The sequence below is a fragment of the Scomber scombrus genome, chromosome 1 (assembly GCF_963691925.1).
Source record: "Scomber scombrus chromosome 1, fScoSco1.1, whole genome shotgun sequence".
Classification (NCBI taxonomy): domain Eukaryota; kingdom Metazoa; phylum Chordata; class Actinopteri; order Scombriformes; family Scombridae; genus Scomber; species Scomber scombrus.
The window spans coordinates 15,563,719-15,569,846 of record NC_084970.1 but is presented as its reverse complement, the minus strand read 5'-3'; the positions used below and the strand labels follow the sequence as shown (position 1 = coordinate 15,569,846).

General features: G+C 38.1%; 1 protein-coding gene across 1 annotated transcript in view; it reads left to right on the top strand.

The window, feature by feature from the left end:
• smyd2a (SET and MYND domain containing 2a) overlaps positions 1-6,128 on the top strand; it is a 146,318-nt gene that overhangs the window by 36,586 nt on the left and 103,604 nt on the right. The gene's annotated exons all lie outside the window — the stretch shown is intronic.

The following is a 6,128-nucleotide window of genomic DNA, read 5'->3' as shown; positions in this document are numbered from 1 at the left end:
TTTTACTAAACAGGTTTTACTGCTTCATAGCTTGTGTGGTTTCTTTGTTTGACTGATGTTCTGCTGGCAAGGACTCTGATCTCAAATATACACAGAAAACGTATCTTAAAAAGATACAGGAATTGTGTGATTTCCGTCCAAAAATATAGAAACATCTGTATGTTGCTCTAACAGTGGTGTAAATAAGTGAGCCCTACCTGTGTCATATATGTACACAGCGGTTCAAGCTGCAACCACAGGGTGGTGAGCCTGAGCCATACAGAGAAAATATGTTAGATGTTGGGTGAGATTTTATTTTAATTGTCCAAATATCAACATACATTTCACAAAACAAAAACACTACAGATTCACTTAACTCTCAAACAAAACAAACTCAACCTCATTGTCTTCATATGATGTTTGTTGATTTGATGTACATAAAACAAAATTACCATAAATGTGACAAATCCAAGTTCTCAGGCATCCTTTCTGATGACAGCCATATTCATTTAAAACTTAATTCAATACATTGAACACATTTCCTCCTGGACGACTCTTCAGACTCTCAAGTCTCTCTTGCTTTAATCCTGCATAAATCTTCACATTCAGTTTCATACAGTATTCTCCACTTCAGTCCAGGCACAAACTGGCCTCAATACTCTGCAAAAAGGTTCAGATTGATTGTGAGGATTTTATGTTCTCATAGCTTGAAATACTTCTTTTCTGTATTGGTTCAGATTGGTTAATTAATATTTTCTATGGTTAGATTTTAGTTATTTTTCAGATTGCGAAGTTCCAAGTGAACGAGTTTGCTCGCTAGTTAACTATAAGGGGAGATGCCTGTTTGGCTTTTATTCAGGTGAAAGGATTGAATCAGATTAATGTTGGGACAGAGTAGCATGAAATTTAAGTGCTGCCACATTTATGTTAGTTGAGGATTTGACAAATGAATGCACTTATTTGAACAGATTTACTTAGAATTGTTTCTCATTTAATAACAAGGTAATTTAGTGTTGCACTGTCCCTTTAACACTGAAGCGCTTTCACCTGATGAATGTTTTGTTCAATTCATTGCAAATTAATGATCAGATTTGCATTTTAATTTTCAGAGAAACATTTTTTACAGTCTTTAATCCTCTTCATCCTCTGTGAGACAGACAGTCCACCTGACACCTGGTTTAAGTCTAGAAGTTAATGAGGACACGATACACCAGCAGCTCTCAGCCATGTTAATAATGAAGCACTTTGCTCCTTAGACAACAAATTTCAAGTCACGCCTCATTATGTTTTGCTTATAAAGGAAACAATCAAGTGTTGTTTAATATATAAATATGAGAGATGACTGGGCAGCAAACTCATTTCCTCAGGATGGAGTGTGGTAATTGCGTGTACAGTGTTTGGCTTTAATTAGCTAGTCTGTGGTATGAAAGTGATCACTGTCTCTTTGTTTTTACTTTTATTAACAGCTTCTACATTTGAGACACAGCAAAGAAACATCACACATACAACTGAACAGTAGGAACAGGAGTAATGACAGATTACTATCATTACTCCCTTTTCCGATAGGCCCACATAAGATTATGTTATTTTTCTCAATTACTCAATTGTTTTGTCTGTAAAATATTAAAATAATCAAAAATGCCTGTTAAATTTCCCAAAGTCAAAGATTATGCTTCTAAATGTCTTGTTTTGCTCAGCCAACAGTCCAAACCCCAAAGATATTCAGATTACAAACATGTATGAAAAAGAAATATATCAAATCATCAAATTTAAGAAGCAACTGTTTGGCATTTTTGTTTAAAAAGTAACCAAAACAAGTATGGGATCATCTAAATAGTTGCCAATTAATTGTCTGTCAATCAATTAATCAAAATCCAAACCTGAAGTCCTCTCATCTTTTAGATATTCACCTTCAACGGAAAACAAAAATAATCAAAATGACTTGTCAGTATGCACAGTGTACATCACTGAGCATCCTTCAAACTGACTGTGACGACACAAGACACGGGAGCAGCGGTTGATGTGAAATGTCAGAAATGATTAGTGGGTTTTCTCTGGGTGATTCAGAAACACTGCTGTGGATCAATAACCATTGATCTTTTCTGGTGTATAGACTTAAGCATTAGAGGTATTGATGTCTCAGCTCAGGTCAGTGTGCCGACCTTTTGACCTCTCGCTCTGCTCAAACCTAGTAAGGATACATTAAAATAGAAAACAATAGATCTTGTCTCTGTCTATCTGTGACTGGCGGTGGGCAAGAAGACAGTGGGGCATGCTGGGTTATGGGAACAGAGCGGAGATGACACAGTCACACACCTCAGAGCGGATACAGTCCTGTTCTGATGTCTCTGGCTGGAGCTGTTAACGGAAGCTGCGGTGCCAGAACCAACTCTGGCCGAGGACACGGGAAATGAGGAGATGTGTCCGCTGAGCTATGTTATCACTGGCTCTCAGACTGGAGAGTGGGTTTGTGTATGTATGTGTGTGTGTGTCTGTGGGACTGACAGACTGATGGACTGTCGATCCCCGTGCTGTATGCATGATTTGTCCCATTCTTCGCCCGGCAACACTATGTAAGCAGCAGCTCTCAGGGCCAACGGAGAGTCACTGGCAGGAAGTGTCGACTGGTGTGTATGAACAGGACAGCGGGAAAGAGTTCATTAAAGAACTGGAGCTGAATGGATTTCTCAAATAAAGAACAATATCATCAACATACAAAGAAATAACCTTTCGCTTCTAATCTTAATACCTCGTATTAGGTCATGTGATGTGATCTAAGTGGCAAGGGTTTCAATTGCGAGGATGAATAATAATGCAGACGGTGGACAATCCTGCTTTATTCCACCAGATAGTCTGAACAAAACAGATACTGAATAAACCCATTCAAGTCTGTCAAAAAAGACTGCTCAAATTAGTACAAACAGATATCATGTTTGATGAAACTGACACACACAAAATCTCCTCTGATGTCATGTCAACATCTAATTTGTCCTTCTGTTCATTTGTCAGTGTTGTAATTGTTAATACAGTCAGATCTGTAATGACTATCATGGACGTGTAAAGATTGCTGTAAAAGTGCAAATTTCGTTAATCTGAAGTAGATCCAGACTTTCTGTTCAATGCATATAATTTACTAACCAGTAAGTAGTTTAAAAACCTACAAACCCTTTATAAACTCTTACATATTTAACATTAATAGCATTGACTGCTAATTATGTGTACAATATTTTGTATTGCTGCATTTGAGTGTTTTGGGGTTTAAAAAAAAAAAAAAAAAGGCTTCCTGCCTTTGTTCCTGGTGTTATTTTGACCTGGATCAAGTTTGTCAATAAGGCTGCCCTACATAGATTTAGTGTTGCACTTCCATGAAGTGCAACACAGGCATCCTGATTGTAGTCCCTGGTGTGGGTCAATCTCCAACATTTTCCATGATGAAACACACAAGTGTCTGTTGTTAGACCCTTCCTGCCTGGTAAATTCTTTCAAACTCCATGCCACCAGTTTGTGATGAAGACTTTCTGTTAGAAATTCATTAAACATACAAACTGTTTTCCTTTGCACCACTGTTGCCTCAAAGACATTTAAAATATGGATGCTTCTGGATAATTGTAATGTGATGGATTGGCCTGCTTAAAGCTACATCAGCACTTCACGTCTGTGGCTGGTTAAATGAAACACATTTCTTGTTGAAGTGGTGGGAAAAGAAGATCAGGTTGTTCTGTCTGACTGTCTGGCTGCCATCAGAGCTAACAAGCAAACATGTCTGAGTTCTGTGTGAGAAGAGACTTTGAGGCTGGAGATCTGCAGACAGCAGAAGAGAGATGATGACTAAAGGAAATGAATGAATGGCAACAGGGAATGAAAATGATTAAAAAACATATTTTTAAAAAGAAAATACAAAAAACTTAAAAACCATAAAGTTGCTGCCTGAAAAGCTGACCATGCTGGCTTGACTTGAAGCTCCATTGTGATGATCACATGGTTGCTCCCCCTACACTTGTGGGGATAAAATGTTCAGTTCGACACACAGAGTATGAGCTAGTTTACCAGATTCCCCGGGCTTTTTTAAGGCACGTTTTTAGCACAACTGAAGAATTGCTTCTACATTTACAGAACTAAAAATAGAAACCATTATAACAGAATCAACATAAAAGCTGCTGGACGCTTCAGTTCATCTGACTTCTGTAGTTGCAATGGTTTGAAACATTAACCCCCCCTCAGGGAAATTACTTTCAAAGACGCGTGTTGAACAAGGACAAAACTACAAATATAGAGCTGCAGCAACAAGAAGATAACACAGTGTTGTAGGTTCCATGTAGCAGCATCTGAGCCATCTGTGAAATGTGCAGTTATATAGAAAAAAATCAAGGATTTACAAATATGAGCTGAATCGAACACCTTCACTGGACTTGGGTTACACACATAATATATTAGCCAAAAACATATCTTATAATAACAGAAAAACATAGCTACACTCAGACCAGGCATATGCCCAAATAAATTACAGGTAAAGTAACATGTACAAGTACTATTCTGTGAATAGATGTTTGTGAAAATGATAGATACACTGTTTGTACTGCAGCTAGTATAATTTACTGAACTCAGACTCTTGATGTGGCAGGATGGAGTGAGGGTCAATGAGGTTGCTCCACAATCTGTGCAGAGCCAGATCTTTATTGCATATTCCTCTTAAAAGGTCAGTTCAGCCGAATTACAAAATCATGTTTTCGTGTGTTTCCCTAATGATGTTGAACCATGGAAATTCAGACAGTTTGGGTTTTATTTGCAGAGGTTTAAGGATCTTAGCTGCTGAGACTGATTCATTTATGGTGCTGAAAGCATCCAAAATTACATCTGAAAAACAAGCAACGTGTCTTTTCTGATCAACCCAGTCATGCAACCTCCCAAAAATCCACTCAAATAGGACCAGACGGCATTCAAGGAGCTCTGGTCAGCAGCGGCTTGTTGTGGGAATAGAAAAAAATGCAGTTTTTTCTGTGTTGAAGCATGCACCTGTGTTGAATTATGACTTGTCTTCTTTCTGCTGTCTCCTCACAGTCCACCCAACTCCTTTTTTGTTATATATAAATATATACCATATATGGCATCATATCTCCACTTATAACTTGCAGGACATATTTTATTCATCACATTACTGATCATGTGGTTCCAGCCTGGACTGCTCTCGGTTCCCTCAGCCTTTGCTGGCTGGAGAGGGGCTCTTCCAACAGAGGAAATATCATGCTGAAATGAGCCCGAGTACTGAAGCTGTTTGACTGTGCGATGTTGATTCTGGTCTGCACTTCCTGTTTTGATAACTTCACCTCACGCATCATAAGACCTGCAGTCACTGGCCAGTGACACTCATCAGACCACTGTATCATCCAGGAAGTTTAATCATCGCTCAGTGGTTCATCAGCTGTGAACTGTGTGAGAGAAACAGAAGATACTGATTAATGTGCTTCCAAATACTTTATTGAGCAAAGTTATGTCTGGCAGCGGTGGGAATGACTTTATCATCACACTGATGAAGCTGCTGGTGCTTCCTGATTTGGCATTTGCTATAATATGGTATTTTTTGTCTCTTTTGTGTGATATTAAGCGCATAGAGATTATGTTATGTTTTAGGTGAAGCTTGCTCATCTGCTCACCTTAATGCAGCTGCACTAAGTTTGATTATCCGTTGACAAATCATCATGTTGACCTTAAAAGTAAAAAAGTAAAAATGTACATCTAATATCCTCTGATTAACTCTGAAACTAACCAGACAATTAAGCTCTTCACACCAATTTGTAGATGCTGCTCTGATTATATATTTTTGATTAAATTGGCTCAGTTTGAACAAATGACACAGCACACAGGGAAAGAATTTAAATTTTATATATTTTCAAGTCACATATTGTACAAAACTCTTTGTTACCTTGCGTTTTGGCTCTACAGACATTCATACAGACTTACACCAGTGTAGAAATGCTCCACCAGTACAAACATACAGTGTAGAAAAATACACAGCCTTCATGATCATCACGGTCATAAAAATCATCAACACATCTGGCACATTAGCGGCAAAGAGGAACATTATTTCAGAGTTAGTTTCATTTTAGCACAGCTACAAAAAGGATGACTGTGAAACAATCTCAACAAACTGA